We start from the raw sequence: 12,443 nt of genomic DNA on the forward strand, positions 1-12,443 counted from the left end.
TGGACGTGATGCCTATATACATGATCATGCCTAGATATTCTCATAATTATGCACAATTCTATCAATTGCTCAACAGTAATTTGTTCACCCACCGTAGAATACTTATGGTCTTGAGAGAATCCACTAGTGAAACCTATGGCCCCCGGGTCTATTCTCATCATATCAATCTCCATCACTTTTATATTGTTTTGCTATTTACTTTGCCTTTACTTTTTACTTTGCATCTTTATATCAAAAATACCAAAAATATTCTATCTATCAGATCTCACTCTAGTAAGTGACCGTGAAGGGCTTGACAACCCTAATCGCGTTGGTTGCGAGTAGCTATCACTTTGTGCAGGTACGAGGGGCTTGAGCGTGGCCTCCTACTGGATTGATACCTTGGTTCTCAAAAACTGAGGGAAATACTTACGCTACTCTGCTGCATCATCCCTTCCACTTCGGGGAAAACCAACGCAAGCTCAAGACGTAGCAAGAAGGATTTCTGGCGCCGTTGCTGGGGAGTCTACGCAAAAAGTCAATATACCAAGTACCCACCACAATCCTTATCTCTCGCATTACATTATTTGTCATTTGCCTCTCGTTTTCTTCTCCCCCCAATTCACCCTTGCCATTTTATTTTCCCTCTTTCTATCCTCCCTCTCTATTGCCTCTTTTCCCTCGCCATGTCAGAACCAAAAAGAGTTGGGGGTTTTCTCCCAAGTTCTAGTGCTTTAGACAATCCTGCTATCTTATCTAAACTTATAAATCGGAATGCTATAGAACAACTTGCCGGAGTTATCAATGAGAACCTTAGTAATTTTGATGAAGATGATTCTGGAATTTTCCGTTATTTACTTGATGAATCTTTGAAAGATGCTTGGGATAGGCTGTTAAGGATTCGAGCTAGCTATGTACCCCAATATCAAATTGAGGTTTACTTAAAAAGCTTTTATGTTGGGCTGCCCGCTTTGTTCAAACAAGTTTTAGATTCTATTTTCGAGGGGGTTTTCTTGAATGGGACCCCATAGATACCTATGAGAGGATGAAAACTATATTTGGGCACCCCATTAATGAGAAAACTGAAATCACATCTCTCTTGCTCTCCTATCAAAACGAATCTATTAAAGAGATAAAAGCTAGCCTAGATGCCAATTTCCGCAACATTCTTAATCTTTCTTCTACCATTAATGGACATGTACTCTGTCAAAATAGAAAGATTAATTCTATAGATAACAAGTTTACTCTCTTTTTTCCTAAAAACAAAGATGACAATACCTAGATCTATTCTTGCTTGTTATGCCTAGCTAGGGGCGTTAAACGATAGCGCTTGTTGGGAGGCAACCAAATTTTCTTTTTATTCCTTGTTATTTTCTCCTGTTTAGTAATAAATAAATTATTTAGCCTCTGTTTAGGTTGTGTTTTTTGTGTTTAAATTAGTGTTTGTGCCAAGTAGAACCGTTGGGAAGACTTGGGAAAGTCTTGTTGAACTTGCTGTAAAAATAGAAACTTTAGTGCTCACGAGAACTGCTGTCATTTTTATTTGAAGAGTGCTATTTAGTTAATTCTTTTTGCAGATGATTAATAGATAAATTCCTCACGTCCAGCAATTTATTTTAGAATTTTTGGGGTTCCATATCTTGTTCTGTTTTTGACAGATTCTGTTTTTCGTGTGTTGTTTGCTTATTTTGATGAATCTATGGTTAGTAAAATAATTTATAATCCATAGAGAAGTTGGAATAAAGTAGGTTTAACACCAATATAAATAAAGAATGAGTTCATTACAGTACCTTGAAGTGGTCTTTTGTTTTCTTTCGCTAACGGAGCTCACGAGTTTTCTATTTTGAGTTTTGTGTTGTGAAGTTTTCAAGTTTTGGGTGAATTCTTTTGATGGATCATGGAACAAGGAGTGGAAAGAGCCTAAGCTTGGGGATGCCCATGGCACCCCCAAGATAATCCAAGGGCACCAAAAAGTTAAAGCTTGGGGATGCCCCGAAAGGCATCCCCTCTTTTCGTCCACTTCCATCGGTAATTTACTTGGAGCTATATTTTTATTCACCAACATGATATGTGTTTTGCTTGTAGCGTCTTGTATTATTTGTGTATTTGTTTGTTAGTATGCCACAATCATCCTTGCTGTACACACCTTTTGAGAGAGCCATACATGAATTAAAATTTGATAGAATACTCTATGTGCTTCACTTATATCTTTTGAGCTAGATAATTTTGCTCTATGTGCTTCACTTATATCCTTCGAGCTAGATAGTTTTGCTCTATGTGCTTCACTTAGATTTTTTAGAGCACGGTGGTGGATTCGTTTTAAAGAAAATATTGATCTCTCATGCTTCACTTAAATTAATTTGAGAGTCTCTTAATAGCATGGTAATTTGCCTAATAATAATATGCTTGGTATTCAAGATTTGTGAAACTTTCTTTTGAGTGTGTTGAATACTAAGAAAAGATTGAAGCATGATAATTGTTTTGAGATATGGGAGTGATAATATTAAAGTCATGCTAGTTGAGTAGTTGTGAATTTAAAGAATACTTGTGTTGAAGTTTGTGATTCCCGTAGCATGCACGTATGGTGAGCCGTTATGTGATGAAGTCGGAGCATGATTTATTTATTGATTGTCTTCCTTATGAGTGGCGGTCGGGGACGAGCGATGGTCTTTTCCTACCAATCTATCCCCCTAGGAGCATGTGCGTAGTACTTTGCTTTGATAGCTTCTAAATTTTTGCAATAAGCATATGAGTCCTTTATGACTAATGTTGAGTCCATGGATTATACGCACTCTCACCCTTCCACCCGTGCTAGCCTCTCCAATACCGCGCAACTTTCGCCGGTATCATACACCTACCATATACCTTCCTCAAAACAGCCACCATACCTACCTATTATGACATTTCCATAACCATTCCAAGATATATTGCCATGCAACTTTCCACCATCTAGTTCATCATGACACATTCATCATTGTCATATTGCATATCCCGGTACACCGCTGGATGCATTCACATAGAGTCATATTTTGTTCTAAGTATCGAGTTGTAATTGTTGAGTTGTAAGAAAAATAAAAGTGTGATGATCATCATTATTAGAGCATTGTCCCAATGAGGAAAGAATGATGGAGACTATGATTCCCCCACAAGTCGGGATGAGACTCCGGACGAAAAAAAGAGGCCAAAGAAGCCCAAATAAAAAAAAGAGAAAGGCCATAAAAAAAGGAGGAAGGCCATATAAAAAAATATATAAAAAAATGAGAGAAAAAGAGAGAAGGGACAATGTTACTATCCTTTTACCACACTTGTGCTTCAAAGTAGCACCATGATCTTCATAGTAGAGAGTCTCTCATGTTATCACTTTCATATACTAGTGGGAATCTTTCATTATAGAACTTGGCTTGTATATTCCAATGATGGGCTTCCTCAAATTGCCCTAGGTCTTCATGAGCAAGCAAGTTGGATGCACACCCACTAGTTTCTTTTGTTGAGCTTTCATATACTTATAGATCTAGTGCATCCGTTGCATGGCAATCCCTACTCACTCACATTGATATCTATTGATGGGCATCTCCATAGCCTGTTGATACGCCTAGTTGATGTGAGACTATCTTCTCCCTTTTTGTCTTCTCCACAACCACCATTCTATTCCACACATAAGTGCTATATCCATGGCTCATGCTCATGTACTGCGTGAAGATTGAAAAAGTTTTGAAAAAGTTAGATTATGAAACAATTGCTTGGCTTGTCATCGGGGTTGTGCATGATTTAAATACTTTGTGTGGGGAAGATGGAGCATAGACAGACTATATGATTTTGTAGGGATAACTTTCTTTAGCCATGTTATTTTGAGAAGACATAATTGCTTTGTTAGTATGCTTGAAGTATTATTATTTTCTATGTCAATATAAACCTTTGTCTTGAATCTTTCTAATCTGAATATTCATACCACAATTAAGAAGATTTGCATTGAAATTATGCCAAGTAGCACTCTGCATCAAAAATTCTCTTTTTATGATTTACCTACTCGAGGACGAGCAGGAATTAAGCTTGGGGATGCCTGTTACGTCTCCAACGTATCTATAATTTTTGATTGCTCCATGCTATATTATCTACTGTTTTGGACTATATTGGGCTTTATTTCCCACTTTTATATTATTTTTGGGACTAACCTATTAACCGGAGGCCCAGCCCAGAATTGCTGTTTTTTTTGCCTATTTCAGTGTTTCGAAGAAACGGAATATCAAACGGAGTCCAAACGGAATAAAATCTTTGGGAACGTGATTTTCTCACCGAACGTGATCCAGGAGACTTGGACCCTGCTCCAAGGAACAAAAGAGGCGGTCACGAGGGTGGGGGGCGCGCCCCCTGCCTCGTGGGCCCCTTGTTGCTCCTCCGACGTACTTCTTCCTCCTATATATACCTACGTACCCCCAAATGAATAGAATAGGAGCCAAAAACCTAATTCCACCGCCGCAACTTTCTGTATCCACGAGATCCCATCTTGGGGCCTGTTCCAGAGCTTCGTCGGATGAGGGCCGTCATCACGGAGGGCTTCTACATCATCATATCCTCTCCGATGAAGTGTGAGTAGTTTACCTCAGACCTTCGGGTCCATAGTTAGTAGCTAGATGGCTTCTTCTCTCTTTTTGGATCTCAATACAAAGTTCTCCCCCTCTCTTGTGGAGATCTATTCGATGTAATCTTCTTTTTGCGGTGTGTTTGTTGATTTCGATGAATTGTGGGTTTATGATCAAGTCTATCTATGAATAATATTTGAATCTTCGCTGAATTCTTTTATGTATGATTGGTTATCTTTGCAAGTCTCTTCGAATTATCCGTTTGGTTTGGCCAACTAGATTGGTATTTTTTGCCATGGGAGAAGTGCTTAGCTTTGGGTTCGATCTTGCGGTGTCCTTACCCAGTGACAGAAGGGGCAGCAAGGCACGTATTGTATCGTTGCCATCGAGGATAACAAGATGGGGTTTATTTCATATTGCATGAATTTATCTCTCTACATCATGTCATCTTGCTTAAGGCGTTACTCTGTTTTTAACTTAATACTCTAGATGCATCCTGGATAGCGGTCGATGAGTGGAGTAATAGTAGTACATGCAGAATCGTTTCGGTCTACTTGTCATGGACGTGATGCCTATATACATGATCATGCCTAGATATTCTCATAATTATGCACAATTCTATCAATTGCTCAACAGTAATTTGTTCACCCACCATAGAATACTTATGCTCTTGAGAGAAGCCACTAGTGAAACCTATGCCCCCCGGGTCTATTCTCATCATATCAATCTCCATCACTTTTATATTGTTTTGCTATTTACTTTGCCTTTAGTTTTTACTTTGCATCTTTATATCAAAAATACCAAAAATAATCTATCCATCAGATCTCACTCTCGTAAGTGAGAAGGGCTTGACAACCCCTAATCGCGTTGGTTGCGAGTAGCTATCACTTTGTGCAGGTACGAGGGACTTGAGCGTGGCCTCCTACTGGATTGATACCTTGGTTCTCAAAAACTGAGGGAAATACTTATGCTACTCTGCTGTATCATCCCTTCCTCTTCGGGGAAAACCAACGCAAGCTCAAGACGTAGCTACTGCGGACGCTCTCCTGACGGAGATGCTGACTCCGGCTCCTTACAAGGTGCTGGAGAAGACCAAGAAGGCCAAGGGAACCCGAAAGAGTTCCTGACGCCAGGTGTTATCGGACTCATCGTCCGATAACTCCGTGACGCACTCCTCCCCTGAAGACGAGGAGGAAGATTAAGATGCTCCCCCTCCAGTCAGGGGAGACAAGAAAAGGAAGGCCGCCCCAACCGGGGGGGGGGGGGCTGAAGGGTCCAAGAAGGGAAGGACTCTCCTTTCGTACTACTCCACCACCGCCGCCGAAGGCGAAGACGAGTGGCTGCTCAGGGCCAAGCCCCTGGCGAAGTCATAAGTATTCGGATGCCAGAGTAACTCATAGCATACCTTTGTCGCACTGCTTCTCCTAATGCCGAATTATGATTATGCAGACCGCCACAAGCCCGTATCGACGTATCGTCGGACGGCTCCCTGGGCTCGTCGGATATGGATAGCGATCCACTTCCGACCGCCACCTCCCCTTGCCCTACGGACAACGCCGAGGTATTGTCTCAAGAGGCACCAAGTCGAGGGGAGACAGTCCCGGAGGCGCCTCAAGGCGACCTTCCGGATTCCGGGAGCAGAGGGAGCAAGGCTCTCGAGGGCTCCGAGTTTGGCCCTTAGCCGAACACCACGCCAGAACCTCTAGTGGTTCCAGACTCAGGCAGGCGGCCTCCTTCCAAAAGGGGCAAGATGCCTGTGCCGGTGACCTCTGTCAATCCAGAGGCACCGGACAATCTGTTGGGAGCGCTTCGCAGCGCTTCCATCGACAAAGAGCACCTCACTATTATGAGTGAGGTGATCTAGAAGGTTCAGTCCGCCAAGAGCGGACTGACTGAAGCCTGTGCCAGCCTTCTAACAGGCTTTGAGGTAAGTATTTGAAATATAGGAAAAGTATTACCGCATAGACAGTAGCCCCTGATGCTCTGTTCGGTGTTCACAAAGAAAAGCCGAACAGAGGATCAAACAATATCGCAGGAGTCTAATGTAAGTATGTCTATATGCGTATGCAGGCTTCGCTGTTGGCCTCTGCCGCACTGACTGCGGAGGTCGCCGCACTGAAGCAGGACCTCGAAGGGTCCAAGGAAGAGCTCGGCCTTGCCAAGAGGCAGCTCGCGGAGAACAAAGGTAAGTAGTACCTAGTCTATGGATATATATAAAAAGAATGCGATTGCAAAATGGCAGGATCGTCGTAAATTTGCCAGGGCCACGACCGAGGTTGCGACCCTGAAGCAAGCGCTATCTGAGGCCGAAAACAAAGCGGCCAAGGAGCGCACCGAGCGGGAGAGGCATGAGGCAGGGGTGGGCGAGGTGCAGCAAGAGCTCCACGCTCTCATGACGAAGCACGAGGCATTGGAGCTTGACTTGAAGACGCGAGAGTCCGAGCTTGCCACGACCCTTAAGGGTGCAAAGAGTGCCAAGGCCGAAGCCCAAAAGGCCCTCCAGGAGATTGATGCGATGAAGAAGATAGCGGCGGGTAAGGCATTCCATATGCAAAGCAAGCATGTGAAAGTGAATTACTTGATACTTACCCGAATCCGGAGCTCTCCAGGAGCATTCACAGATTTGCCCCGCAGCGTGTCGGAAGCCACACAGTTTTACCAGGCCGAGGAGGGAAGCTCAACGGAGAAGCTGTTCTGGTCTCAGTATACTGGGACCGAACACCCGATGCCTCTGAGCGACCAACCGAAGCAACTGGTCGAGCTGCACAAGGCGGTCGAACAGGCCATGAAGGGTTTTATAGTCTGGATGTAGCCTGGCGACGCCCTTCCCAACAGCTACTTCGGCCTGGTGAGGCGGCTTGTGGATGCCTGCCCACGGCTGGAAGTCATCAAGCGGTCCGTCTGCATCGAAGGTGCACACCGGGCTTTCGCCCATGTGAAGGTGCAATGGGCCAAGATGGACGCCATGAAGCTGGTGAAGGACGGGCCACCGCAGGGCAAGGAGCATCGCCACCCCGAGATGTACTATGAGGGTGTCCTGAAGGGTGCCCGTCTCATAGCGGACGAGTGTGCAAAAGATGTAATATTTGAATGAACTTGCTCGTTTAATCCTGTATTATGAAAACTTGTTCATATGTGCTATGCAACGCTTGTCTGAATTTAAAATATTACCTTCTGTTTGGTTGTTTATCAAATCTGAGAGATGGCTAGTCGTCGGCTTCTGCCCCCACGCCACGAGTGCTGGGGTGTTCGGGATAAACCTGAGCACTCTTGTTCCCATTGTTGGGTCCTTTGAGGGAGGTGCTCAGCACAACGGACAAGGCAATCAGACTATAATGCGTTATCACTCTCACTTAGCCATAGAATTCTATAATTTTAAATTTCGGCGAAGCCCCTAGTATTCGGAAGGCCGAATTCGGGGCGCGATACATGCCTTAAGCCAGACAGTGCCGACTCCTCGCTCTAAGTGGCATAAGTCTTTAGGGACTTGAAACCTCTCGAACAGCAACCAGTCTCTGCCTTATCATGACAGTCAGTTTTAGCTTTCTCTACTGAGGTGCTTAGCCTAGCAGAACTGGGGCACAATCGCAGTACTTCTCCCAGTGCTACCTTAGCCGATATAGCGGAACGTAAGGTACCAAAACATGAGAGCCGGGCAAACCCAACTATTGACCCAAGACATGATTCAGAGCTGATGCATATAATGCTATAAGATCGGGGTGCTGCACTGTCGAAAGTGTTCATACTTCTCACGCCGTATTATGGGGTATGCTTAAGCCCCTAGCGTATTGGCCGTACCGGAGTGTACGGGTGCTAGATGTCGTGAATGAACATATATATATAAAAAGGAAGAATGCAATAATAGTCTTAATGCTATGCATTGTTTATTCAAAAAGGTGCGTTAAAGCAGAATGATACAAGTAGTGCGATAAGCAAAAAAGTAGGACTGTTTGGCATGTCCCTTCCAATGGCAAGCTGAGGAATAGTATTAAAGCAAATATTTCACTCGTTATCCTAATCCACCTGGGAGTTCCGTGGTGTGATGTAGCTTTCTGCCTCCTTGGTTGCTGCATCATGTGTTCGGCAATCATGCTGCCGGACAGGGTTTCCAGAGATTAAAGTCCTGAAAGAGAAAAATAACAAAGCGGGAAGTCCCTAGTGCGGTTTAAGCCGCGACATGGGGCGTGCCGCAGTCATGCCCCCTCCCCGCCTGTGCCCATGGTATTTTTAATGCGTAATTATGTATGCGTGGCACGAATTTTACCGTTTGGCTGGGACCGGGGTGGGGGCCGCATTGCTATGCGAGCTCGGAACATGCCAGGCGGTCCTGTTGCCGATTAATCCGGGCGCGCTTGAAGGTGTCCGGGTCCTTAATCGCCGAACTAGTGGATTGCCTTAAGAGGCTGCTTTGTGCTTCTGCTGCGAGGACCGCAGTGTGATCCTCCATGCGGAGAGGGCGCTCCGTGTTTCCATTGACTGTGATGACCCCCCGAGGTCCTGGCATTTTGAGCTTGAGATATGCATAATGCGGTACCACATTGAATCTTGTGAATTCGGTTCGCCCGAGCAGTGCATGGTAGCCACTGCGGAACGAGACTATGTCGAAGATTAACTCTTCGCTTCGCAAGTTGTCCGGGGATCCGAAGACCACTTCCAGTGTGACTGAGCCTGTGCAATGGGCCTCTACACCTGGTATGATGCCTTTAAAGGTCGTTTTTGTGGGTTTGATCCTTGAGGGGTATACCCATTTTGCGCACTGTGTCCTGATAAAGCAAGTTCAGGCTGCTGCCGCCGTCCATTAGGACTCGAGTGAGGTGAAATCCTTCAATGATTGGGTCTAGGACCAGTGTGGCGAATCCGCCATGACGAATACTAGTGGGGTGGTCCCTGCGATCGAAGGTGATCGGACAGGAGGACCATGGGTTGAACTTTGGGGCGACTGGCTCCAACGTGTATACGTCCCTAAGCACATGCTTCCGCTCCCTCTTGGAGATGTGGGTTGCGTATATCATGTTCACCGTCCGCACTTGTGGGGGGAACCTCTTCTGTCCTCCAGTGTTCTGCTGTAGGGGCTCCTCCTCGTCATCGCTATGTGACCCCTTATCTTTGTTTTTGGCATTTGTCTTGCCGGCCTGCTTGAACACCCAACAATCCCTGTTGGTGTGGTTGGCTGGCTTGTCGGGGGTGCCGTGTATTTGGCACGAGCGATCGAGTATATGGTCCAAACTGGACGGGCCCAGAGTTCTTCTTTTGAATGGCTTTTTCCGCTGACCGGGTTTAGAGCCTTTGAATCCAGCATTGACTGCCGTATCCTCAGTATTGTCGCTGTTAATGCGGCGCTTATGCTTGTTGCGACGTGACCTGCCATTGTCGTCCTTGGTATCCAAAGTACCATGGTTCTTTGATATGTTATTACTGCGAGCCAACCAGCTATCTTCTCCTGCACAAAAGCGGGTCATGAGTGTCATGAGGGCTGCCATAGATTTTGGCTTTTCCTGACCAAGGTGCCGGGCTAGCCACTCGTCGCGGATGTTGTGCTTGAAAGCTGCTAGGGCCTCTGCATCCGGATAGTCGACGATTTGATTTTTCTTTGTTAGGAACCGTGTCCAGAATTGCCTGGCCGATTCCTCTGGCTGCTGAATTTATGTGGCTCAAGTCATCGGCATCTGGTGGTCGCACGAAAGTGCCCTGAAAGTTGTCGAGGAATGCGACTTCCAGATCTTCCCAACAGCCAATGGACTCTGCTGGCAAGTTGTTGAGCCAATGCCGAGCTGGTCCTTTGAGTTTGAGTGGGAGGTATTTGATGGCATGTAGGTCATCACCCTGGGCCATGTGGATGTGCAGGAGGAAATCCTCGATCCATACCGTAGGATCTGTTGTGCCGTCGTATGATTCTATATTTACGTGTTTGAAACCCTCTGGGATTTGATGATCCTTTACTTAGTCTATGAAGCATAAGGTGTGTGCGGCGCCTCTGTACTAGGCTATACCGCGACGCAGCTCGAATGAGTCTTGACCGGTGTGTTCGGCTCGATCGGACTTACTTTTACTGTATCCGGCGTGACGATTATCGTCTCGCATAGTGGCGCGCCCTCGTGATCCGTAGATCGATGTTGCATGTTTTGCTTTGTCCTCCAATACGTCCCGCAGGTCTGGCGTATTTCCCCATGCCTTTTTATTTGAATGACGTCGGGGTGCGGGCTGAGCTTTTGGCTGGAATCTCTCTCTGTCGCGGCCACGAGGTGGCCGATCAGCCGCGTTATACGCCAGGGATGTAGGTTTCGGTGCTTCCTCCTCCAGTCGGGGTAGCAACCTGCACTTTGGGTAACTCTTCGAGGGGCGTTCGAGTTTATGTTCCTCGGCTGTCAGGACTTCAGTCCATCTGTCAGCTAGCAAATCTTGATCAGCTTGAAGCTGCTGCTACTTTTTCTTAAGGCTATTTGCCGTGGCTATAAGCCTGCGCTTGAAGCGCTCTTGTTCGACGGGATCCTCTGGCACGACGAATTTGTCGTCGTCGAGGCTTGCCTCTTCTTCGGAGGGAGGCATGTAATTATCGTCCTCCGCCTCTTCATCTGCCGCTCTCTTAGGAGGGCTGGCCTCTCCACCCTCCTGCCCTAAATCTTGCTGGAGGGGATTGTTGCCGTCTACGGCACTATCCGGAGTGCTATTATCTCCTGTGCCGGTATCACCACTTTTGCCTTGGCGGGACTTAGAGCGGCGTCGCTGACGCCGACGTTTGGTTTGCTTCTTGGAGGGGTCATCCTCCGTTGTCTCGTCGCCATTGCCTTCTTTGGGTGTGTCCACCATGTATATATCGTATGATGAGGTGGCTGTCCAGTGCCCTGTGGGCAGTGGTTCCTCTCCGCCTCTCGCATCATCGTCCATACCGTCGATGTCTTCGAAGTCGAAGTTGAGCATGTCGGTTAAGTCATCGACAATGGCTACTAAGTGGGTGGTGGGTGGGCAGCGGATTTCTTCGTCATCCGCATCCCAATCCTGCCGGACGTAGTTCGGCCAGGACTCTCCTAACAAGAAGAGAGACCTTAATGAGTTCAGTATGTCACCGAAGGGTGAGTGCTGAAAAATATCCGCGGAGGTAAACTCCATGATCAACGCCTAATCGGATTCGATAGGAACGGGCGCAGGCAGTTCAGAGTCCGTGGCCGGAGAAGGATCCGACAGTTTGGCAACACGACTCTCGTGAAGGGTAAGGTCAATGTTCGGCTCGATCGCCGCAGGGGATACGGCCTCCGTGGCAGGGTCTATCCACCCGTCCACGGATGGCGAAACTGGCTCCGAATTGAGGGTCAGAGCGGCTGCCGGTGCGATTTCTTGAACACTATCCGATGGTAGAGCTAGATTGTACTCATCGTGACCGCGTGGAGCACAAGGCAAGGGCTCGAATCCGTCGAAGATCAAGTCTCCGTGGATATCAGCCATGTAATTTAAGTTTCCAAACCTGACCTGGTGGCCAGGGGCGTAACTGTTGATCTGCTCCAGATGGCCAAGCGAGTTGGCCTGCAGTGCGAAGCCGCCGAACACAAAGATCTGTCCGGGGAGAAAAGTCTCACCCTGGACTGCATCGCTATTGATGATAGTAGGAGCCATCAAGCCTAACGGTGACGACACAGAGGAATTCTCAATGAAAGCACCAATGTCGGTGTCAAAACTGGGGGATCTCGGGTAGGCGGTCCCGAACTGTGCGTCTAAGGCGGATGGTAACAGGAGGCAGGGGACACGATGTTCTACCCAGGTTCGGGCCCTCTTGATGGAGGTAAAACCCTACGTCCTGCTTGATTTATTCTTGATGATATGAGTATTACAAGAGTTGATCTACCACGAGATCGGAGAGGCTAAACCCTAGAAGCTAGCCTATGGTATGAT

The sequence above is a fragment of the Triticum dicoccoides genome, chromosome 5A, assembly GCF_002162155.2.
Source record: "Triticum dicoccoides isolate Atlit2015 ecotype Zavitan chromosome 5A, WEW_v2.0, whole genome shotgun sequence".
In the NCBI taxonomy this organism is placed as follows: Eukaryota; Viridiplantae; Streptophyta; class Magnoliopsida; order Poales; family Poaceae; genus Triticum; species Triticum dicoccoides.